This window comes from Pleurodeles waltl, chromosome 9 (genome assembly GCF_031143425.1).
Source record: "Pleurodeles waltl isolate 20211129_DDA chromosome 9, aPleWal1.hap1.20221129, whole genome shotgun sequence".
Classification (NCBI taxonomy): Eukaryota; Metazoa; Chordata; class Amphibia; order Caudata; family Salamandridae; genus Pleurodeles; species Pleurodeles waltl.
This window is the reverse complement of record NC_090448.1, coordinates 713,445,088-713,471,644: the sequence shown is the minus strand read 5'-3', so window position 1 is coordinate 713,471,644 and position 26,557 is coordinate 713,445,088. Positions and strand designations below refer to the sequence as shown.

Here is a 26,557-nt window from a genome sequence, read left to right as displayed (position 1 = left end):
CAAGCCCTGCATGCAACAACAATGCATGGACACCCATCACAGACCTGCATGGACACACATCACCCATGCCCAGTAGAGAGACTCACCTAGTCCACATAATCAGCACGCACACAAGGCCAAGGTGACAGTGAAAGCACAATTATACAGGGAAACACACCCATTGCACAAGATGGCACACACAGATACAATAACAATGCATTTGCATCCCAACAGGACCCCTACCCAACGTCACCGGAGAGGAGGTGCCACCAACATCCAGCCCCCCCCCCCTAGAAGAGGCCCACAGTGATGACAGCAGCTCTGCACGGCAGGATCACAATGACCAACCTGGCCCCTCAGGGACCTCTGGACAGTCGGTTTCCCTGCCACAGTCCCAACCCACCACAGAGCCTCCCCCCTCAGGAAACACCAGCACAGCACCCACCCAGCGGGCCCATACCTCTGTTCCCAGGACTCATCAATCAGCAGTGTGTCCACCACTACAGGGACCCCAGGCAACCCCACAAACACAGAACGATCAGGGACCTGGGGTCAGTGGCAGTGGGCACACGGTTCAGGGGACAGAGGCACAGGACAGCATGGAAGCTGGGAGGACTGCTGTGTGACACAGGGAGGACAGGCCCAGGGAACCGACCCTCCACGAGGCACTCTCAAACATCATGGGAGCATACCACCATTCCCAGGAGACCATGGGCACGGTACTGGCCAAGTTACAGGAGACCCAGCGGCTGCAGGAGGGACAGTACCTGGGGATCAGGGAGGACCTCCCAAAAATCTACACCATCCTGGTCACCATAGCAGGGGTGCTGGCTGACATGGGCAAGACCATGAGGGAGGCAGTGGCACAACAAAGGGCCCCTGACACTAGCCAAACCGAGGAACAGCCTTCCACCTCCGCCGACGCTAGTGGACAGGGGGCCCCGCCACAGGACCAACAGGCCACCATCACCTCACCCCCTGCAGAAGGAGAACCACCCCGCAAACGGTCTCTGCGAGCCAGGCAGAAGCCAGAGAACATTGCTAAGACCCCAGGAAATAGGACTCTCCTGATTGTCACCCTTCTGTCCCACTCTGTCACCCTGTCCACCTTGAACTGCCATTACACCCCTTCCTATGCCCCATTGGACAATGCACCTGTGATACTAAGAGACTGGACTCTATCCTGGACCTTCCTCCACCATCACCCCAGCCCCTTGCACTTACCCCCATACTATTTAGCACAAAAAGTATACACCCTTGAAATATAAACCATACTGGAGTCAGTGTAATGATTGGGACGATATATTCTTACAACATTCTCAAAGCATTGCAACTTCTATGTTCATTGAATTATACCACAGTATGACAGTTGGTGGGCAGCAGTACATATAACAGGAGCCAGAATGGGGTACACAGATCTGAAAAAAGGGAATCCAAAGGGAACAGTCAGTGTACATAGACAGGGTAAGAGGCTGCCATGTACAATGTCCAAAAGTATACTGAAATGTGAAGTTGAGTTCCAGTCTCTTACCTGTGTATCACTGGAAGTACTGCTGTATAATGTTAGTTCTGTTGCCAACATCTTCTTCATCTGCCTCCTGTTCCTCACTGTCCACAGGCTCGACCGCTGCTACAAGACCATCACCACGCTCATCCTCCAGCAGAAAAGGCACCTGCCGTCTCAAGGCCAGGTTGTGCAACATACAGCATACCACAATGATCTGGCACACCTTCTTGGGTGAGTAGTACAGGGATCCAGCTGTCAGATGGAGGCACTGGAAGGCCTTCAGGAGGCCGAAGGTCCTCTCAATAATCCTCCTTTTTGGCCCATATGCCTCATTGTAACGTTCCTCTGCCCTTGTCCTGGGATTCCTCACTGGGGTCAGTAGCCATGAAAGGTTGGGGTAACCAGAGTCACTTGTAAATATGGAGGGACAACTGTTAGACACACACTAACCCTTAGGGACAACCTCATATCCAGACCCCAACTTATACTGTGTGGGGACCTTGGCCTCCCCTAATAGCCACACCTGGTGCCTCTGGAGTTGCCCCATCACATAAGGGATGCTGCTATTCCTCAAGACATAGGTGTCATGCATTGAGCCAGGATATTTGGCATTCACATGGGAGATGTACTGGTCCGCCAAACACACCATTTGCACATTCATCGAATGATAGCTTTTTCTATTCCTGTAGACCTGTTTATTTCTGAGGGGGAGACACATGCCACATGTGTACCATCAATGGCACCAATGACGTTGGGGATATGTCCCAGAGCATAGAAGTCAGCTTTCACTGTGGCCAAATCCTCCACCTGGGGGAAGACAATGTAGCTGCACATGTGTTTCAGCAGGGGCAGACAACACTCTGTTAAACACATTGGAGAACATTGGCTGAGGCATCCCTGATGCCATGGCCACTGTTGTTTGAAAGGAACCACTTGCCAGGAAATGGAGCACTGACAGGACCTGCACTAGAGGGGGGATTCCTATGGGCTGGCGATTAGCTGACATCAGGCCAGGCGCCAATTGGGCACACACTTCTTGGATTGTGGCACGATCAGTGACAGTACACACCTCCGCGGATGTCACCGACATTTTCTAGCTATTCACTCACTTGCTACCTGACCATCAACAGGAGAGGACCTACACTGCAACTGCTGCTGTGACCTGAGTCTGGAAGCTACAATGGCTAGAGTGCCTGGGGAAAGGGCCCCTACCTTCACTGTGGAGGAGTTGGAGAAACTGGTGGATGGGGTCCTCCCCCAATACACGTTACTATGCGGTCCTCCAGACAAACAGGTGAGTACACTGGGAGCATGATGTGTGGGAAATGCCTGTTTGGAGTAGTGTGGATGTAAGCAACATGTTGGTAGGTGCTAAGGCGTCCTGGTCTGAATGCTGCATGAGAGGTGGTCAGTGTATGTGCGTCAGGGCATGGGTGGGAACTGGTGAGCAATGAGTATGACGGTCCGGGCAGGTGAGTAATTATATTTTCCGCTGTCTTTTGCCTCTAGGTCAGCGACCACTAGAAAAAGGGTATTTGGCGTGCCATCGCCAATGAGGTGTTGACCTTGGGGTCTATCACAGGCAGAGCACGCACCGCCGCAAGAGATGGGAGGACCTGCGCCGCAGGACCAAGAAGACGGCGGAGGCCCAGCTGGGGTTGGCTTCCCAATGTGGAAGGGGTGCCCGTCGCACCATGACCCCCCTGATTTTCCCGCGGTGGCTTATGCGAAGTTGGATGGGCACTTGAGGGCATCTCAGCAGCCACAAGGGGGTGAGTACAAATTCAGAAAGCTAACTTTGTGCGCTTTAGGAACTAGCTGGGTGGGGGATGTAGGCTGTGGGTGCCCCTAGGCCAGGGCGATCATGGCAGGGTAGGTCCCTTGTGTGCAGTCTCTGAAGCAGTCCTATCCCAATGGTACAAGTGGCCAACTACTACTGGGCAGGGTCCTGTGGGTGTCAGGTGTGCAGATACTGGCGTTAGGCATTGTACCCCATGGGCTGGTGACAACCTTAGTGACTGGTTGGGCATGGCCTAGTGCATAGGGTGTTGCTGGCATTGACCAAGTGTAACCTCTGTCTCTCCCCCCCTTCTTGTTTTGTCACCCTTTCCTTGTGTGCATTAGCATCATCTGGCAGAGGAGCAGAGGCACCAGCGACGGAGGGAGCTGCATCCCACATGGTCCATGAGGGTGAATCCACTGAGGGTGAAGGCACCAGTGGGACGGAGGGCGAGAAGAGCTCCACGGCGGGGACTTGAGGGGATACCAGTGACAGCGATTCCTCCTCCGATGGAAGCTCTCTGGCGGTCGTGGACACCTCTGTGCCCACACCAACAACGGTACAGCCATGACCGCCCCTACCAGCACCGCCCTCCCAGCAGCCGCTCAGCATGTTTCCCGTGCCCGCTCACCCAAGAGGGTGGGCATTTCCTTTGCCCCAGGCACCTCAGGCCCTGCCCCAGTCAGCCCTGCTGCCCTCAGTGAGGAGGCTATTGACCTCCTGAGATCCTCCACTGTTGGGCAGTCAACCATTCTGAATGCCATCCAGGGTGTTGAGAGGCATTTGCAACAAACAAATGCATACCTGGAGGGCATTCATTCTGGCGTGGCGGCCCAACAGAGAGCATTTCAGGCTATGGCCTCAGCACTGATGGCAGCCATTGTCCCTATGTCCAGCCTCCCCCCTCCAACTTCCACTACCCCGACTCAATCCCCACTACCTCACCCTATCCCAAGCACACCTTCAGACCAGCATGCACACACATCAACACACACAAGTGGCTCAGGGAAACATAGGCACCACACATCATCACACAAGCACTTATACAAAGCACCATACTCATGCACACATTCCAACATCCACTTCCTCCACTGTGTCCCCCTCCTCCTCTTCGTTCCACCTCCCTCCCAGTAGCGTCTCCACTCACACCTGCATGCACTACATCTTCACCCACTACCTCCATCACCAGCACGCCCATCACAACACACCCCTCAGGAGCAATCACCACCCCCACAACCATGCACACGTCCCCTGTGTCCACTCCCAGTGTGTCTGTGAGCCCTCCTCCCAAAGTACACAAACGCAAGCACACACCCACTCAACAGCCATCCACCTCACAACAGCCTCCAGGCCATGCACCTTCACCCAAACTCAGCAAACGTACACCTCCTACAACCACTACCTCTTCCTCTACTCCCACACCCCCTACATCTTCCTGGCCCAGTGTGTCTAAAAATCTTTTCATGGCTAACATTGACCTCTTCCCTACACCTCCCCCGTCCTTCCCCTAGGGCCAGGATGTCTAAATCCCAGGCCAGCACCTCAGTCACCAAGTTGGCGGCCGCTGTGGTCCCTGCAAGTCCGAGAGGATCGAAGGGGGCACCCTTCAGGGCTGGCAGTGTGCCACCTACAAATGCAAAAGACCAAACGATTTCACCACCTGCCAAGGTTGGCCTGGTTTGTAGTGGTACCAAGGGGTACTTACACTCTGCACCAGGTCCAGTTATCCCTTATTAGTGTAGAAGAGGTGTCTAGCAGCTTAGGCTGTTAGAAAAGGGTAGCTTAGCAGAGCAGCTTAGGCTGAACTAGGAGACGTGTCACACTCAAGTCGGGAGTGGGCAGATGCCCAGGAAATGCCAGCTGTGGGTGCAAAGAAGCTGCCACCGGATGGTATAAGCTGTGGATTCTGCAAGAACGAAGAGGACTAGGAACTTACCCTTTGGAGGATGAATGTCCCATGTCGTGAAGAAGCTTGCAGAGCTGTTTCCGTGCAGAAAGACCGCAAACAAGCCTTGCTAGCTGCAAGGGTCGCGGTTAGGGATTTTGGATGCTGCTGTGGCCCAGGAGGGACCAGGATGTCACCAATTGCGTGAGGAGACAGAGGGGGCATCCAGCAAGACAAAGAGCCCACTCAGAAGCAAGCAGCACCCGCAGAAGTGCCGGAACAGGCACTATGAAGAAGAGTGAACCAGAGCTCACCCGAAGTCACAAAAGAAGGTCCCACGACGCCGGAGGACAACTCAGGAGGTCGTGCACTGCAGGTTAGAGTGTCGGGGACCCAGGCTTGGCTGTGCACAAAGGAAATCCTGGAAGAGTGCACAGGAGCCGGAGCAGCTGCAAATCACGCGGTACCCAGCAATGCAGTCTAGCGTGGGGGAGGCAAGGACTTACCTCCACCAAACTTGGACTGAAGAGTCACTGGACTGTGGGAGTCACTTGGACAGAGTTGCTGAGTTCCAGGGACCACGCTCGTCGTGCTGAGAGGGGACCCAGAGGACTGGTGATGCAGTCTTTTGGTGCCTGCAGTTGCAGGGGGAAGATTCCGTCGACCCACGGGAGATTTCTTCAGAGCTTCTAGTGAAGAGAGGAGGCAGACTACCCCCACAGCATGCACCACCAGGTAAACAGTCGAGAAGGCGGCCGGATCAGCGATACAAGGTTGCAGTAGTCGTCTTTGCTACTTTGTTGCGGTTTTGCAGGCGTCCAGAGCAGTCAGCGGTCGATTCCTTGGCAGAAGGTGAAGAGAGAGATGCAGAGGAATTCTGATGAGCTCTTGCATTCGTTATCTAAAGAATTCCCCAAAGCAGAGACCCTAAATAGCCAGAAAAGGAGGTTTGGCTACTTAGGAAGGAGGATAGGCTAGCAACACAGGTAAGAACCTATCAGAAGGAGTCTCTGATGTCACCTGCTGGCACTGGCCACTCAGAGCAGTCCAGTGTGCCAGCAGCACCTCTGTTTCCACGATGGCAGAGGTCTGGAGCACACTGGAGGAGCTCCGGGCACCTCCCAGGGGAGGTGCAGGTCAGGGGAGTGGTCACTCCCCTTTCCTTTGTCCAGTTTCGCGCCAGAGCAGAGCTGGGGGATCCCTGAACCGGTGTAGACTGGCTTATGCAGACATGGGCACCATCTGTGCCCATCAAAGCATTTCCAGAGGCTGGGGGAGGCTACTCCTCCCCAGCCCTGACACCTTTTTCCAAAGGGAGAGGGTGTAACACCCTCTCTCTGAGGAAGTACTTTGTTCTGCGTTCCTGGGCCAAGCCTGGCTGGACCCCAGGAGGGCAGAAACCTGTCTGAGGGGTTGGCAGCAGCAGCAGCTGCAGTGAAACCCCGGGAAAGGTAGTTTGGCAGTACTCGGGATCATGGAATTGTCTCCCCAATGCCAGAATGGCATTGGGGTGACAATTCCATGATCTTAGACATGTTACATGGCCATGTTCGGAGTTACCATTGTGACGCTATACATATGTAGTGACATATGTATAGTGCACACATGTAATGGTGTCCCCGCACTCACAAAGTCCGGGGAATTTGCCCTGAACAATGTGGGGGCACCTTGGCTAGTGCCAGGGTGCCCGCACACTAAGTAACTTAGCACCCAACCTTTACCAGGTAAAGGTTAGACATATAGGTGACTTATAAGTTACTTAAGTGCAGTGGTAAATGGCTGTGAAATACCGTGGACGTTATTTCACTCAGGCTGCAGTGGCAGGCCTGTGTAAGAATTGTCAGAGCTCCCTATGGGTGGCAAAAGAAATGCTGCAGCCCATAGGGATCTCCTGGAACCCCAATACCCTGGGTACCACAGTACCATATACTAGGGAATTATAAGGGTGTTCCAGTATGCCTATGTAAATTGGTGAAATTGGTCACTAGCCTGTTAGTGACAATTTGGAAAGAAATGAGAGAGCATAACCACTGAGGTTCTGGTTAGCAGAGCCTCAGTGAGACAGTTAGTCATCACACAGGTAACACATACAGGGCACACTTATGAGCACTGGGGCCCTGGCTGGCAGGGTCCCAGTGACACATACAACTAAAACAACATATATACAGTGAAATATGGGGGTAACATGCCAGGCAAGATGGTACTTTCCTACAGGGGCCAGCATGCAGCACGGACAAGACGCATGACCCACCCAGGAAGGCCTCAGCCACACAAAAAGAGGACATTGCCATGGTCCCAGCAGCGTCTACCAAAGTGAGGAAGGGAAAAAAAGGAAAGGCAAGGCTTTTCAGAGCTTGGAGCCTCCAGGTGAGGGATTGGTGACCATCATTTGTCCTGACAGGCCAGCAACCTGTACCACGGTAAGCACCGCCGCAACCACCGCCACCGCCACCATCACCTGCACCGCCACCTGCACCGCCATCTGCACCGCCCCCTGCACCGCCGCTGCCACAACGACAGTCACCAGCATCATCCCCAGTGGGCAGCTATCCGAGGCTGCTGGAGACAGCCTGGTGTCTCCCTCCACTACTGCAAGCACCTGCACCACGGGCAGCACCAGCAGCATCTCCGCCGCAGACACCGCCAAAGGCACCCCCACCTGCACCGCCATATGCATCGCCACATGCCCAGCCGGTGCCACTACATCAGACATCAGCAGCATCCCCAGTGGGCAGCTGTCCGAGGCTGTAGGAGACGTCCTGGACCCTACACCCACCGCTTGAGACACCACCACCAGCACTGGCACTACCAGCAGTTTGCAGCCTAGGTCGCCGCAGGATGGAGCCTGGCTCTACCTCCATGGAGTATCATGCTACCTGTTCCCACCTCATTTTGTGCCTCAGACACCCAGGTGAGGAAATGTAAACTGCCACACCCCAGGTGCAGCATCACTAGGCACAAAGCCCTCTCCAGAACCAGTGGCGAGATGCATCCACTCCCCCTATCCTTGCCAAGATGAAGCAGACTGGGCACAAAGCCCCCTCCAGAACCAGTGGAGGGATGCATCCACTCCCCCTATCCTTGGCAAGATGAAGTAGGCTGGGCACAAAGCCCCTTCCAGAACCTGTGGAAAGATGCATCCACTCCCTCATCATTGGCAGGATGAAGCAGACTGGGCACAAAGCCCCCTCCAGAACCAGTGGAGAGATGAATCCACCCCCCCCCCATCCTTGGCAGGATGAAGCAGACTGGGCACAAAGCCCCCTCCAGAACCAGTGGAGAGATGTATCCACTCCCCCTATCCTTGGCAGGATGAAGCAGACTGGGCACAAGGCCCCCTCCAGAACCAGTGAAACATGTCACCCACTTGGGAGACTGTGGCTTTGGACTCCCTAGGACCAAGCAGTGGGCAAACCACCCACTTGAGAGACTGTAGGTTTGCACTCCCCAGGATCAAGCAGTGGACAAACCACCCACTTGAGAGACTTGAGAGACTGTGGTTTTGCACTCCCCAGGACCAAGCAGTGGGCAAACCACCCACTTGACACTTGAGAGACTGTAGCTTTGCACTGCCCAGGACCAAGCAGTTGGCAAACCACCCACTTGAGAGACTTGAGAGACTGTGGCTTTGCACTCCCCAGGACATCGCTGTGGGCATGTTGCCCCCTCCAGGAGTAGTGGCGTAATACCATCTTCCGGTTGAGGTGCCCCCCTCCCCTTCCCCCTGAGGTGCCAGTGTTTTTTCGACCTGATGCCCCTGCAGTGTTCTCTCCGTTGTGAGGCAGGAGTCAAGTGTGGGCTTCGCCCATGATTTTTTGGGCCACTGGTCCATGGACACTTGCAATGGACAGTGTACAGCCCTCTGTGCATATTGTACATATTTGTATAAACTGTTGTTTACAATCGTTAACTTTATATGCATTTTCTAAATATCACAGATTTGACTCAATTCCTTTTGTCCTTGCGTTCTTCCAGGGGGTTACGGAGTGTATCTGTGATGTTATTGGATCTATTAGTATGTATGGTGTTGTGGGTGAGGGTGGTGGTGTTGCGTGTTGCGTGTGTGTGTCACTCTCTTTTTCCTCCCCCCTCCCCTGTGTGCTAGGTGCAGTACTCACCGTGGTCATCGCCGCCGCCTTCTTTGAAATTCCTAGTGTATTAGCATATACACCAGCATGGGGAGGACCTGCAGTTCGGGCTCCATGGTGTCCAGGTTCTTCGTTGAGTGTCGAAAGGTGAGTGGTTCCCTTTCAGTGTACTGTTTCCGCCGTGCTTTTGATGTCGTTGGTACCGCCCAGGAAAAGCTGGCAGATTGGTGCCTTGTAATACGGTGGGCGGTACATTGTCTTCCGCCTGTCTGTTGGCGGTGACTGCTGCGGTGTTTGTTGCTAACGCCCTGGCGGTCGGAGTGTTAAAGTGACTGTCTATGTTGGCGGTTTCCACCGTGGTCGTGATCCCATTTTTTTGTCCGCCAGCCTGTTGCCGGTATTACCGCCGCTTTATCACAAACCGCCAGGGTTGTAATGAGGGCCATAGTGTCATCTGCAATTGACATCATTCAAAATGACATGTCATTTTTACATCATGGATAGAGCTAACGTAGGTCCATTATGCAGTTGATTTGGATGTTACAAGTTCTGAAAAGTGGCTGCGTACCCTGGCAGCACGTTAACTCCAAGGAGTTCTTTGCCCCATTTAATTTGACAATGAAACAACAGATAATGGCTAAAAAAGAAGCAACTTACATCATGTTTAACATTGAGAAATTAGAAAATGTGCCTTTTACTGTGGCAGAACTTCCATCAACAGTGTGGTTAAAACATGGTGTAATCAATCTGCCCATTTCAACATTCCAGTTTACTGGATAGTTACATTCATGAGGTGTGGGAGCTAACTTTTGCGTACAAATGTTTCAATGGTATGAAGGAGGTCTTTCTTACTGGCAGCGAATGTGAGACTTCTGTGAGCCATTCGATGATTTGTCAACACCTGCCCTTGCATGGAGACTGTATTGCGTCAGTAGCGAACATAGCTTTTTATCTGAAGTGTATTCCCTACCCTTTGATTCACCCAGTGTTATAGGTGCTCTTAAATGGGAGTTATGTGATCTTGAGTGATTAAGGCTGCTGTGGTATGAGGGCCAGCATTGCCTACATGGTTTGGGTCTCTCAAATTATGATTTGTTGCAGGAATGCGCTTTTCCCCCATACGAGAGATAAAAGTAGCAGACATATGACCTCGTTTTGCTACTTCTAATGAATATTTTAATAAGCTGAGCAGACTGAAGGCTCTTTTGTTTAAAAAAAATTACGCACTTACATCGGCCCGCAAGACCTGATCTCCAGGTAGCAAGTTCTTCTGCTGAGGTACAGTCCCTATTAAATACCAACTTTCCAAAACATTTCGATGAATTAATTTGTTGTATCTTTATTGTGTCCAACACCGCTGGGATTGTGCATTTTTTAGGGCTGTTGGTTCCAGTTTTGTTAGCACCTTTCAAACCGTCTTTGGAGTTATACTTTCAGACATTCACTCACTATTTTTTAGTGTTTTGGGGGGATTCCCTAATAACTTTGGCATTAATTGGCGGTATTCTGCTGTTTTTCATCCACAGTGGCTGCCCCATTACAGCAAAGAGGAATGGTGGAGCTCCCACCAGCCTCACTGTGTCGTGAACGCATGATGCATTACTTTGTAGCACCACTCCTGGAAGAACTGGAGTCAAACTGGTCACTGTCATTCCGACTGGTTCTCTATTGCGTACAGCCCATCTTTCGATGCTTGTGGTGCCCATATGAAAATGTGCTGGAAGTGTGTCTTGCCTTGCAGCACCTACCTTCTTTGGATGCGGGTCGGAGTGTGTTCTTGATGAGGGTTCATTGCCAGATGTGCCCTTTGAGATTGTGGTTGCTGTGGGATGCTTCCTATGAGCCACCCTTTGTGGACTTAGAGGCTCCAGGTGCTATGACACCTGGCGCTGCACAGAATGCTGCCTCCTATCGCTGGGCCACTGAAACATGTGTGCTCACTCTCTTTTCTTACTGATGAGCCAGTTAACTTATCGCCTGCCAGAGTGGGATCTTTCCTGGATTCCATCACTATTGATTATATTGGTGATTTTCTGTGGGATCACAATTATTGCTGACTTTGCCATTTGGCCTTAATTTGATTTTGTTTTTTTGTCCAAATTCTATATTGACTGTTTCAATTTCCCTGTCTTCAGCCTGTCCTGCTTGTAAACATTGACATTTTATCTCTTTTTATGTATATTTTGGCCTGCTTTTCAATAGTAACAAACATAACATATGAGGCACTCGCTGAAGTCAATTGATTAGTAACGAGTCTTAGTACTAGCAAATTCTCTGGAACCTGTAGGGCAAAATACGATAATCATTGACATAGCCACATATCATGATTTCCAAAAACAGCCCATCCATGAAGAAAAGAGAAGAGACATAGTAGACCTCCAGTGTGATTCTTCAGTCTTCGTGATTTATTTCAAATGGTTGCATATTCCGTCCTCCAATGTATGGCAGTATCACTCAGCAACAACCAAATAACATGTTCATATTGTCCTTATGAAACAGCCGAACAGCCAACACGTGTTTCATCTTGGGGATGACCCCAACGACTTCCTCAGGGCTGAAATTTCATCAAAATGACACGATGTAAGCATAATAATGCTAAAACAAAATCTGTGTAGACCTCCACAAAAACCCAGTTGGAAAGGAAAACTAAAAAGAAAAATATTGTAGAACACCAACAAGTCACTGTGTTATCAGGCAGTTTTTTTTACTAACTTCAGTGCTTAATTCATTCTGTGGTTGCTAAGGATTATGAATGACCAGTACTTTGTGAGCTTTACACATTGATGTGTTTTAGTCAAAGCTATTGGTGTTCTACAATATTTTTCAGGTGTGAACGACCACTCCTCCCTCCACTCTAGCTCAGATGGCTCATCAGGAAATGCAGGCTACACCCCCGCTCCCTTTTGTGTTACTGTCTAGAGAAGAGGTGTGAACAGCCAAACTGTCAAACTGACCCAGATGGGGAATCTACAAACAGGCAGAGTCACAGAATGTAGGTTAAGAAGGGGGTTAAGACAAGATAGTGAATGGCGCTCCTACCTTCTAATTACATATATTAATACTATCTAGATGCACGGAGCCTAAAACTAAGGTTAACCCCTCCAAATACCTCAACTGGTAACATAAGTTACCTATAACATATAAACAAAGTAATGGCTCACGTGCTATGTCTCATACGGTTAACATATATTTAAAACCGATCACAATAGTTGTACTTAGCAATAGCAACTTCAAATTAAATTTTAGAATTTCAAGAAGACTAACAAACCAGTTAGTAAATTTTATGTATTATAATTATGCACAAATTATATAGAGTCAGTATAACATAAATTCAATAACAAATTCATTCAACATAAATTCATATCCAAATATTTGAATCCATATTATTTCAGTGTATCGTAAATTCAATAGTAAATTCATTAGACATAGGTGCATATCCAATTCTATGAGTCCATGTTGTTTCCCTATTCCAGATATGTATCCAAAGTTCCAAGATCCCAAAATATAATCAATATGGTTCAATCCGATTCAAAATTATCCACATACAATATGTCCGTCCTGTAGTCAGTCAACACGTGTTTCATCCGGGGGGTGCCCCTGGATTTCATCAGGACCTCCTACAATAATGTTATCAAAAAAAATAACATTATATAAATTACCACAGATTTAAGATACAGTTCCACAATTATATCATTATTAAATGCATAATGTATGCATTGGAAACCATATATAATTACAGTTACTGAAATATTCTATAAATCTTAACTTAGTTATTCCTACTACAAAATGTCATAACATCATCATGTAAACAAGAATTAAAAATTATATTCACTCAAATTGATCAATATAAATATATTCCAAATCTCAATATGCGTGATACCCTAACAAATATTCCAAATAATAGCCTAAAGCATCTCAGTGTAGGTTATATCTATACCACATACCCTACCTGCCTCCACCTGTGAATACTAGTTATATATCTGTGCATCTTACCCTATATAGTGTCTCCTTTTATTACATATTTAGTCGAACTTCGTTGATATTGTTACCTACAATAAATATGAATGGAATTTGTGAGGAATATTTAAAAATTAAAGTGATTCAAAGATATAAAGACCTCGTGTAGTCACTTACCCGATTCTTCAATAAACCATAGCGACGCTTAGCGAGTACGCGATAGCGTGTGTCAAAGCCGACACTGCGGAGCTGCAGACGCTTTATGCAGCTACCTTCAACAAAATAGAAATAGGACTATGCTAACCTCGTCCATACACGCGGTAAATATAGAAAACGGACACTATTGATAACACTACAGACCTACGAGATTCTTGTAATTCTAAACTAAAGCTAGATTAAGTGTTTCTAAATTAACCCTTCACTTAAAATTAAAAGAATTTCTACATTCTACTATATGGAGACTATTCCTAAAGATATAATAAATATATAATATTGTTAACAAAAGTATTCAATGTTCCTATATCTATGTTTCAAAATTTAACATGTATTGGAGACTTCCCTAAAACTATCCCCACAAATTAATTATTAATCACCTAAAAAGTACTCTAATTCGTAATCTGTATTCAAACCCCTTTCTACGGCTCCTAATTTCAAAATCCATCGCGATTCCATTCTTCTAAGGGCTAATTCCCTATTACCACCACGGGGATTAACTTCGCAGTAGTCAAAACCGAAAAATTTGAATGTCTTATAAATTGTCTGTGCGCTGCATGATTTCATATGACATGCTATAGGATAGCGCTCATCTTGTTGATTTATTGCCCTCCAATGTTCTGAAATTCTAACCTTTAGTGGGCGTATTGTACTGCCTATATAGATTTTATTACATTTACATATAATCATATAGACCACATATCTAGTGTTACAATCTATATGTGATTTAATTGTTATTCTTTTGTCTCTATCATAATCATACTCTTTCAGAGGCTGCCAAGCCCATTTACAGACCGCACATGAACCACATTTAAAAAAACCTTGGTTCCGCTGATTCAACCAGTCTGGCTTTGTCTTCTCCAATGGGTAACTGGGACTAAGTATATTGCTTAGGGTGTTTCCCCTTCTAAATACTACATCTGGTTTGTTTCCTATAAATTTGTTGAGTGCATGATCCTGAATTAGTAAAGACCAGTGTTTCTTCATACTCCTAATAAGTATTTTGGACTTCTCTGTGTGGTCCAATATAATTCTGATCCTTTGTTCCTTAACTATAGCATTAGTATCCCTCTTATGTATATCCAGACCTAATAAACGTTTGCGTGAGATATTTTTCGCTTTCCGTATTGATTTATTAATCAGAGAGTCTGAGTAACCTCTAGCTCGAAATCTCTGTCCCATATTTTCAATCTCTTCTAAAAATTCTCTATTCAAACTACAATTCCTCCTAGCTCTGATCATTTCTCCAAGTGGTATTGCCTCTATCTGATGTTGTGGATGGGCACTTGTAGCGTGCAATATAGTATTACATGAGGTTGGTTTGCGATATAGTCTGCTTTCTATTTTATGATTTTCTACAAACAGTTCCACATCAAGAAATTCTAATTTAATTTCACTATATTTATGTGTGAATTTAATGTTCACCGTGTTACCATTTAAATATTTACAAAATTTCTCCAGTTCATACACATCTCCTGTCCATATCATGAAACAGTCATCTATGTACCGTCCCCAGTACAATATATGAGTGTGCCAATCTGCTGCACCAGAGCCCCAAATCCAAGTTTCCTCAAACCACCCCATGAACAAATTCGCATAGGATGGCGAAAATTTAGAGCCCATTGCTACGCCCTGTTTTTGCTTATACCATTCTTTTTTAAAAAGAAAGTAGTTGTTATTCAGAATAAGATCGATCATATTAATGATCATCTGCGTATGTTCCATCAAACTAACTGACCTCCTAAATAAAATATGTTCTATGACTAAAGGTTAGAATTTCAGAACATTGGAGGGCAATAAATCAACAAGATGAGCGCTATCCTATAGCATGTCATATGAAATCATGCAGCGCACAGACAATTTATAAGACATTCAAATTTTTCGGTTTTGACTACTGCGAAGTTAATCCCCGTGGTGGTAATAGGGAATTAGCCCTTAGAAGAATGGAATCGCGATGGATTTTGAAATTAGGAGCCGTAGAAAGGGGTTTGAATACAGATTACGAATTAGAGTACTTTTTAGGTGATTAATAATTAATTTGTGGGGATAGTTTTAGGGAAGTCTCCAATACATGTTAAATTTTGAAACATAGATATAGGAACATTGAATACTTTTGTTAACAATATTATATATTTATTATATCTTTAGGAATAGTCTCCATATAGTAGAATGTAGAAATTCTTTTAATTTTAAGTGAAGGGTTAATTTAGAAACACTTAATCTAGCTTTAGTTTAGAATTACAAGAATCTCGTAGGTCTGTAGTGTTATCAATAGTGTCCGTTTTCTATATTTACCGCGTGTATGGACGAGGTTAGCATAGTCCTATTTCTATTTTGTTGAAGGTAGCTGCATAAAGCGTCTGCAGCTCCGCAGTGTCGGCTTTGACACACGCTATCGCGTACTCGCTAAGCGTCGCTATGGTTTATTGAAGAATCGGGTAAGTGACTACACGAGGTCTTTATATCTTTGAATCACTTTAATTTTTAAATATTCCTCACAAATTCCATTCATATTTATTGTAGGTAACAATATCAACGAAGTTCGACTAAATATGTAATAAAAGGAGACACTATATAGGGTAAGATGCACAGATATATAACTAGTATTCACAGGTGGAGGCAGGTAGGGTATGTGGTATAGATATAACCTACACTGAGATGCTTTAGGCTATTATTTGGAATATTTGTTAGGGTATCACGCATATTGAGATTTGGAATATATTTATGTTGATCAATTTGAGTGAATATAATTTTTAATTCTTGTTTACATGATGATGTTATGACATTTTGTAGTAGGAATAACTAAGTTAAGATTTATAGAATATTTCAGTAACTGTAATTATATATGGTTTCCAATGCATACATTATGCATTTAATAATGATATAATTGTGGAACTGTATCTTAAATCTGTGGTAATTTATATAATGTTATTTTTTTTTATAACATTATTGTAGGAGGTCCTGATGAAATCCAGGGGCACCCCCCGGATGAAACACGTGTTGACTGACTACAGGACGGACATATTGTATGTGGATAATTTTGAATCGGATTGAACCATATTGATTATATTTTGGGATCTTGGAACTTTGGATACATATCTGGAATAGGGAAACAACATGGACTCATAGAATTGGATATGCACCTATGTCTAATGAATTTACTATTGAATTTACGATACACTGAAATAATATGGATTCAAATATTTGGATATGAATTTATGTTGAATGAATTTGTTATTGAATTTATGTTATACTGACTCTATATAATTTGTGCATAATTATAATACATAAAATTTACTAACTGGTTTGTTAGTCTTCTTGAAATTCTAAAATTTAATTTGAAGTTGCTATTGCTAAGTACAACTATTGTGATCGGTTTTAAATATATGTTAACCGTATGAGACATAGCACGTGAGCCATTACTTTGTTTATAAGAGTCACAGAATGGTTTAAGCAAGAAAATGCCTACTTTCTAAAAGTGGCATTTTCAAACAGACAATTTAAAAACCAACTTCAATAAAAAATGTATTTTTACACTGTGGGTTCAGAGACCCTAAACTCCACATTTTTATCTGCTCTCCAGGGAAATCTGCGCTTTAAAGATATTTAAAGGCAGCCCCCATGTTAACCATGAGAGAGATAGGCCTTGTACATGAAAAACAAATGTGGCAGTATTTCACTGTTAGGACATATAAAACACACTAGTATATGTCCTATCTTAAATATTCATTGCACCCCTACCCCTGGGGCTACCTAGGGCCTACCTTAGGGGTGCTTGACATGTAGTAAAAGGGAAGGTTTAGGCCTGGCAAGTGGGTACACTTGCCATGTCGAATTGGCAGTTTAAAACTGCACACACAGACACTGCAGTGGCAGGTCTGAGCCTTGGTTACAGGGCTACTAATGAGGGTGGCACAACCAGTGCTGCAGGCCCACAAGAAGCATTTGATTTACAGGCCCTGGGCACCTCTAGTGCACTTTACTACGCTCCCATGCGTAAACAGGGGTTTAAGACCAAATTATCAGCTCAACTTGTAATCAGATACATACTGTGGCATGATTTATCATCTTCTTCTCTGTCTAGCCTAGGGATGCACCCTGAGAAAAACGGAGTGTTTTGTATGCTAAAGAGTGTATATGAAGAGCGAAGTGAAAACGGAGGAAACCTAAGAGTTTAAAATTGTGTGAGACTAGGCCACTAGTTGGACACAATTTGTATTCATGCCCCCTCGTAAAAAGGTTAAAAATAAACAAGTCTCAGTGTCAGACTAAGCATTTCTCGTTCAGCGATACATTACAGAACCTTTTACTATGTTACTTTCATCCGAAATGTTTTCCACCAAGTGAAAGAACACATTAGTGGATAGTTCCAACAGTGAGAAAATCTGTGTTGTTTCATTCTCCTCACTACTCAGATCATACAGCGGTACCTGGTGATCCAGAGCTAGAGCTTCAGTGCTAACCGCTCCAACATGTATAACTGAGATTGTCTGGTATATACATACATACCATGCAGCTGCCACAAGGTGCTATCATTCAACTGCTGAAAAAAATCAATTTAGACCTTATCATCCTTGATTGTCCTGGTACACACATATGCATATATCAATCTATTTCTATCTTAACCCTATCATCACCATAGGATCATGGAGCATTTGGTTGGGAAACAAATTGAGCTGGATCTATATCCATTTCCTCTTTTCCTGTTTAATGTCTTTCTGTGCTCACTGTTCAACATCATAAATCACTTTGGCCTCAACACTCAAATATATGTTAATGACACAAAACATGTCACTCGTTTCAGTGGCTTGAAACTCACTGCAGCAAGTGGTCCCCCAATAAATTAAACAATCTGTTTATGTCTTAAAGTGAGCCTGCGCTATATGGCCTTAAAGGAATTTAATGTAAGTCTACTAAAGGGAAAAACTATTTAAATAGGCTCACTACCTCACTAGACAATCCAGTCACCCGGGAATAGCACCAATACTTGCACAACTAGACCACAGTTTAGGTACCAACCTCTCCAAGCAAATAAAAATATACCTCTGATGAACTGCAGTTACCACCTCAACATGGCTAAAAATATCACCTGCCTTCTTCTGACTCCTTTTCCGGCATCCCTCATTCAGACTTCAATCCAAGTGAGACTAGATTACGCAAATGCCTGCCACACAGACCCACCACTGTTTCAGTTCACTTAACTGCAAAACACTTACAACAAAACTATCAGACTACAATTCAACATGTAACAGATAAACTGAGCCAACCTGCCTTAAAGAACCTGCATTCAAACCGGCGACTGTGCACAAAATGTTTAAACCTCTCTCATACCCTTAAAACAATGTAATATACAGAGCTGGCCTTGTTAAAGGATAGAACAAATAAAATTACCTATGGGTAACAGTGAATGGCGGGGGAGGCTCTAAGAGGTTATGAGTGAACCACCCACCTCTTCCACACTGTGTGCCCCTACCCACCTGAACCTGTGCTCTCTTCTCTCCAGTACTGCGCTTACAGGCTGTCTGACAGCCGAGAGAGCAGTCTGGATTTACTCTGTAATGTATCAACAGTGGCCAACAACTTTTGTTTCCCACCGCTGCTGCATTACACATGTTTAGAATCTTGGTATGCTCACTAAATGCTTCCAATGGAAGACATTTAAAGACCTGATACAGTCACGGCATATCCCTAAAACTGGCAAACACTGAGCTGGACCTAAATTCCACATACAATGAATTGACAGCTTTAACGTACAAGTACTTATCCTCTGAAACTCTCAAAGCCGGAAAGAAATCTCAAGTTTCAGAAGAAATTTAAAACAGCCATCTCTATCTGAGGATAAATGATATTGCCATAATTTGATTACTGTAGTACGATTCCGTGCAACATCGGTCAGCCTTTAATTATTTACCTCAGCCCCTTTACTTACCTCTCCCTTGACCTCAGTACTTCCCCATCTCCAATGTGTGCAGTTCAGCTAACAGAAAGGACGTACTGAGTTTTATTTTATTTTTTGCAGTTTTATACAGCGCGAACTCGACCCGAAAGTATTAGACCGCTTTATATGAGCACCAGTTACATTACACAAGGACACATTCATTGTTGGTAGGTACATGGAGATTAAGTGATTTGCCAAGAATCACAGGGTGTTGAGGCGACGCCGAGAAAAATTAAGTACAGATCTCAAAAGAAAAATAAACAATTTAGCTCTCAAAACCCAAAAGGTAGGAATACATCTTAAATTCAACATTAAATTCAAGCCTCCAACCAACGCCTCGAATCTCACAACAGAGGATCACCCTTCTCTGTTGAAAAGGGAAGAAACATCACTAGCACCGGAACAACGTTGAAGAACATACGCTGCAGAAATATCCCCTCCGAATGGCACCCCCTTAAAAATATGACAGATGGTCCACCATACCAGGAAATGTCTGAGCGGAATGTGGGAGGGGTGCACAGAAAATAAGCGACTCTGGGAGTTACCTTTCCAGAAACAACAGCGAGCAACGTGTTTGATACAATTGGCATAACAACCATTCCTCGCTAGCTGTTTGCCGACCCCCACCAGAGGCGGTTAGACATGTGCGGTGCGTAACGAAACTTGAGGCGGGGGTCCTTGCAAAGTCCCGGGGGCGGGGGGTCCCCCTCCCTCTGGACTCAGTCCGGGGCCTGCCGCCCGTGCAATGTAATGTGCTGCTGAGGGGGGTGTTCCTGGGGCTCGCCCCCCCACCAACACGCGGGCTGAGGGGTGGGCCTTTGTTACGCCTCTGTACGTGTGGAAGCAACACCGCTGTCACCGTGCCGTGATTCAGCACAATAGCTTCTGCCCTACCTTTTATAGGAGTGCATTAACATCGACCATTTTATAGCGAGCTCACAACAAAACGAATAATCTCTCAATGTAGTAAATAACAGGTATCTTTATCACTGAACTCAACGCTCCTCGTTTTGTTGACAATAAAGAAACGGGGCAGGCTGGAAAGGCTAGGATTTGAACCTTTGACCTGCAAGTCAGATGTATCAAGCGCACTGAGACACCGAGTTATCTTCATAGGACTACCTAGGAATGCAAAGCCTCTTCTCTGAACCTGGCTATAACAATAAGGGGTTTCTAGGCCTCGATTTCATTCCTTTCAAATAAGCTCTCATTGTCCCATCACATGGGAGGCTGAAAGGGGCACCGGGGCCACTGTACTATCCCTCCTCAGATTTGTGGTCTATAAAATATCTGAAGTACCACCACTAGACAAATGGAAGGCTTCTGTTCACCTCGCCTGTTTTTTTTTTTTTTTTTTTTATTTTGTATGAGCACTCAAAAATATTATATTACAATAAGCACAATATAGTAGATAGATATATTTGCAAGAGAAACACAGGGTGACAATCGAAGTATAACCAGAAATTTCGAAACGCCATTATTTACAAAGCGGGTCCCAGCTAAGGCATCCGATAACTGGCCAACTGGAATTCCCACAAGGCTTGGAAACAGATGAGGAATACGATAAAATGGCAGTGAATAATAAACAGAGAGTGACGCTGGCTAGGACACCTCGTAAGCCGCCGGCTTATTTCAGTAACGGACAAGCCATGGGTTTTTATCACAAGCAGAAATCCGATTTGACCAGTTAACAAACGTTAGCCCCTGGAGCCAGCTCCAACGAGTGCGTGTGATTTCGGACATCATTTGCGTGCTGCCAACCAAGCCACAACAAGGGACATTCTAGTGGCGAATCTAACCCCCACGGAACCCAGCGTGCACTACTAGAACCAAGACGAGACCAATGAATGGCGAGAGGAACCCGTTTCGAGAGGCCACCGGGGCGCAGCGGCCCCTTCCAGCTCAATACTCTGATCCCTGCGGGCTTCTTCCGCTAATGAACAGGCGGGGATTTGAGCAGAGCTCCCTCGTGACAAAAGGTTTCTATCCGGCACCTCCACCTACAAGGGGCGCCCAGGGAGGGCGTTCTCCTGCAGACGGGGGGCTGGGGTGTGATGGGTGCGAGGTGCAACCTACCTTCCCCTGGGCTGCAGACCCTTTCCGGGTACCAGCGACGCTTCTTTGTAGACAATAGGGCAGGTCTAATCCGACAACATGCAGCAGCAGCACCTCAAGAGAGGGAAAGCGCCAACGCCGAGGAGGGACAGCTTCCCGGTGTCGAGTCGAATCCACCAGAAACAACCCAGACGCAGATTTCACATCCCCTAAAAAATCCAGGTTAGATGTGCCTTCGAGCCCCGAAAGGATGTAGCTGTCCACAGTGGGAGAGACACACACCGAGCGAGGGAGATTCGCCGTTTTTTCTGACTCAGATGTCACAGCTGCTGGCGGGAGGGAGGGGAGTAGGGAGGGAGAAGGGCAATGGAGGAGGGCTTATGTGCGTGTATCGGGGGAAAGAGGAGGAATGAATGGGAAGAAGGCTATAGGCGCTAGCGAGCAGTGCTGCAGGACAGCAGCCCTCAGTCCAGGGCGACTACGCGGGTTAATCCACATCGCTTCAGATCAGACCGGAACATGCAGGGTGGGGGTAAGCATCCCCGTCAGATACCTCAATAGGTTATTGCACCTGCTGCACAGATCTATATGAACACTGCGAACCTCTTTCCTAAAGGCCAACAATGATGGGTTAATGCACCTGCTGCAAAGATCACTTTGTAATCTGGGTGAGGGGTAAAGGACAGGTCACATAGAAAATCTCAGCACAAATAGATTAGCAGATTATGAGGACTGCTGATGCTAACCGTGATGGTAGTACATTTGAAATTCAGCTTTGTGGTAGATTATTAACAATGAATTCAATAGTAAAACACGTTTAGGATTACATACTAATTCAAATTATTCAACAACAATTTCATGATGCTTTAATCAATGGTCAATAGTCAATAATTAGGGTCTGACCAATAAAAATAGAATTAAAAATGTGTCAATCAAGCCCCGACATTAATTCTACAATTTAAAGATTAAACCAGTAAATTATTTGAGACTAGCGTTTCCTTTTGGAAATAGGGAAAATTAGTAGAAAACAGAAATATTGAGATTTGCAAACTATTGAGTAATATATGTACAGAAACATGGATAAGAAAGCCCATCTCTTACAGTTTATCAAGATTTCATAAAACATATCACGTGATAAATCCTTAGTGGCAGACCTATTCTTGTTTCAGGTTAGAGTTAAATCCTTAAATGTACTTAAACAACCAACGGTCTGCCAGTACATCCCGCTGTAGAAGGTAACATAAGAATCCAAGTAAAACAAGTCGGAGGATGATAAGATTCATGAGAGACCCCTGTGGGTCACGTTTGTAACCCAGTGAGATACCTAAGTGAGTGCACAGGTTGGTATGCAATTTGCAGATCAACGTGTCCTTCTCCAATAAGATCTCTGGGATGCCTTAAGGCAGCGGCATGAAGAGAGCCAGCAATGGGGGCTGCAAAGGGGTCAGCAGCGGGCAGTCACAGTACTTGCAGGCGGGGGGCCACAGGGGCCACCCAACGGTAGCAGATGGAAGAGCCTGGTAGCTGAGAAACTCTGGCGTAGCGGATCAGGAAAGCCAGTTTTGGAGAAAAGGCAGTGCTCGATCAATGGCCACGAGCAGGTTGGGTTAACGGTCAAGAATAAATCTAAGTATAGACAGGATGCATTCATGCAACATGTTTATGACCACTAGATGCGATGTTGATGTACTATGTAATGTCGCTTTACAATTATAAAAGAATGAAGAGTGGCCATCACCAATCCCAACAAAGGCTCCCTCGTATTATTAAGAATGGGGGGGCATTGAAGGGATACCAAGTGGATCAAGAAGAGTGATGGGTAGAAACCACACAGTTGAGGTGGGAGCTCCTCACACATATGTGATGGGTTAACCTGGCTGATGCAGAGATTGGTATGCAATTTGCAGATCAACACATCAAATCCCAGTAAAACAGTGTGACAGTGGACCTGCTGCAGAGAATTCTGTGTGAAGTACTAGTCATATGCTTGTGTTCTGGGTGGTGTGTATTAACATTTGTTCCTCAGATTGTGCTGGATACGTAAAATTCTGATTTGGAATTCCATAAAATGGGTGTGCCAGAAAGGGGGTGGAGTTGTGAGGAGTACAGCCAATGAATGGCAACACCTATTTTGCTTTCTAGCAAACTATGTCAAGCTCACATTATACTACTTACCCTTCTCCTAAACAAAACAACACTACCACTAACACACCTTTTCTAAACTGCCAGCCCATAAATGCTCGATCACTCTGAAAAAACAAGCACCACATCTACGACCTGCTCACAGACACACAACCTGACTTACTATTCATAACTGAATCTTGGTTGGGAGATGACATGGCCCCAGTGTTGCAGGAAGCCGTTCCTCCAGGCTATCAAACCATCACACAAAACCGTATAGGCAAGAGAGGAGGTGGACTAGCTATTATATTCAAACCGGCATTGAACCTCAGTAAAACAGACAACATCTCCTTACAAGGTTGTGAAGCCCTCCTTACCAGATGCCAACCTACTCCAACTTCCTCCTGTAACTTTCTCCTCCTTTACAGACCTCCACCTAACAACTCCACATTCCCAGATGCTTTTCTAGACACAGTCTCAAACCTTACTACACTATACTCCAACCTATGCATTCTTGGGGATCTAAACATTTGGTTTGACAAACCCAATATGCGTCATCCAAAAGCTATCACCACTGGCCTAGTCACATTGAACCTACATCAGATTGTACACAATCCCACACACATCACTGGTCACATCCTAGATGTCATTTTTGCTAAGCCTGAACTAGTTACTATTCATAGCATCACCAATCACTTGGTCAGACCACCATTTGATAACTTTCCGACATACAACTCCACAAATCAACACACCCCACAACTACTTACATACATGCACCTATCGACCATGGAGCAAACTCAATTTGGATGACTTAGAAACACAACTAACAGCCAACACAGATCTAGATACAATTAATTCTGTGTCAAAACTTTATGAGTGGCTACATGAAGCTTTTGATTTCCTAATACCACTCAGAAAAACTAAACACGACAAAAGAAAACCAACACCTTGGAGAAACACAGAACTTAAAAAGATAAAGCAACAAATCAGAAAGTTGCAGCGGACCTGGCTCAAAACAAACAACAGTCAAGACAAACTGCAGCTACACAAACTTAACAGGATACACAAATCATCAATCAAAAAAGCTAAAAAAAAGGTACTTCTCAAACAGAATTCAAAATGCTCAATCTACAACCAAGGAATTTTATAAAATTCTCAATGAATTTCGAAAACCTACATGCATAGAAGGAAGTCATCCCACTACTCAAGATTTCACAAAAAAATTGGCAGCTCACTACACAACCAAGGCAGACACATTGGACTCCTATTTAAAACAGTAGAAAACCATCAGCACCAACCCCTGTCCGAAAATACCCTCTAAGAATAAACCAACCCAACCGCTACAGTCCTTCAAACAAATATCCCAGGATGAATTTATGGATTTGGTCAAAGCAAGCAGACCTTCTGGTTGCCCTTCTGACCCTTGCCCACCACAAATCTTCAAGAACATTCTTCTATCTACTTCTGCTGCCACACCTGTAAGAAGAATCATCAACAACTCTTTAACTTCAGGAACTTTTCCTGTAGAACTGAAAAGGCATACATACGACCTTTATTAAAGAAAACAAACCTAGACCGGCAATACCCCAACAACTACAGACCAATCACAAATGGACCTTTCCTGGGCAAAGTGATAGAAAGAGCAGCTTTTGCCCAGATGTCACAATTCATTGAAGACAATTCTATACTTTTAGACTTCCAAACTGGATTCCTCCCAGGAAGAAGCACTGAATTGGCACTCATAGCAATCTGGGATGATCTTAAAAACACAGTCGACCGAAATGGAGTTGCTGCACTACTTCTCTTGGACCTCTCGGCTGCCTTTGATACGGTTGACCATGACACCCTAATTCAAAGACTCCACGAAGCCGGCATAGAAGGGATTGCTCTCGACTGGATTACTTCCTATCTTCAAAAAAGATCGAATATCATCCACTCGCCCCCCTTCTCGTCCGAACCCTACTTCACAAAAGCAGGGGTCCCCCAAGGGTCAATCATCTCACCTTTGCCTTTCAACATCTACATGATATCTTTACCAGAACTGATCAATGATTTCCATCTCACATGCTACAACTATGCAGATGACACACAAATACTACTTAAATTAGAATGCCCCAAAAACATTGAAAACTCACAAATCTTCAGTTTCCTCAGAGCCGTTGATCAGTGGATGACCTGGAGCCATCTCAAACTAAATACCTCCAAAACAGAAATACTCATATGTGGTGACTGGAAAAATTATGACCCTCTGTGCGTCTGGCCTGAGGATCTCGGACCACCTCCTCAATTATCCACGGAAGTTAAAAACCTAGGAATCACCATGGATTCCAAGTTAACTATGAATGCCCAATTGGACAAATTAGCACGAACAAGCTTCATCACCTTGAAGACTTTACAATGCATCTTCCCCCACCTCGGATTTCCACACAAGGTGCAAGCTACTATCTTGCTTGTACTATCCAAAATGGATTATGCCAATGGCCTCCACCATGGATCATCTCTATCTGTTATGAAAAAACTACAACGTATCCAGAATTCCGCAGCCAGGCTACTTTTACATGTAAACCTGCAAGCCCACATCTCCCCTGCCTTGAGAGCACTACACTGGTTACCCGTTGCCAGAAGATGCACTTTCAAGCTGCTTTGTGTCACCCACAAAGCTATACATGGAACAGGACCGCTTTTTATCAGAAACAAAATAACCAAATACATCCAACAAAGAAACCTCTGCTCAAGATTGGCACCCGCCTTAGAACACCACCATACAAGAAAAAGACTGTAGGTGGTACATCCTTCTCCGTTCAAGCAGCCAAACTATGGAATTCATTACCCCCAACTATAAGAGCCACAGATAACTTTCTTGTCTTCAGAAAACTACTCAAGAGTTGGCTCTTTCCTTCATAGCCACCATATCCAAACAACTATGAACTGCATATGGCTATGTTGATAAATATTTTTTTCAGATTATGTGTATATTTCTAGTTATGTATAGGTTCTTTAGAAAATATGTATCGCTACTATGTCATAACAATAA

General features: G+C 45.4%; 1 protein-coding gene across 3 annotated transcripts in view; it reads right to left on the bottom strand.

Annotated features, from left to right (window-relative positions):
* Positions 1 to 21,726, bottom strand: part of SPTBN2 (spectrin beta, non-erythrocytic 2) — an 812,320-nt gene extending 790,594 nt beyond the window's left edge. For 2 of the 3 annotated variants that reach the window (XM_069207822.1, XM_069207824.1), the window contains exon 1: positions 21,424 to 21,726. The gene's annotated coding sequence lies outside the window, so the exon portion shown is untranslated. The remainder of the gene's footprint in view (positions 1 to 21,423) is intronic. The other variant, XM_069207825.1, reaches the window with a different exon arrangement.
* Positions 21,727 to 26,557: the final 4,831 nt, after the last annotated feature.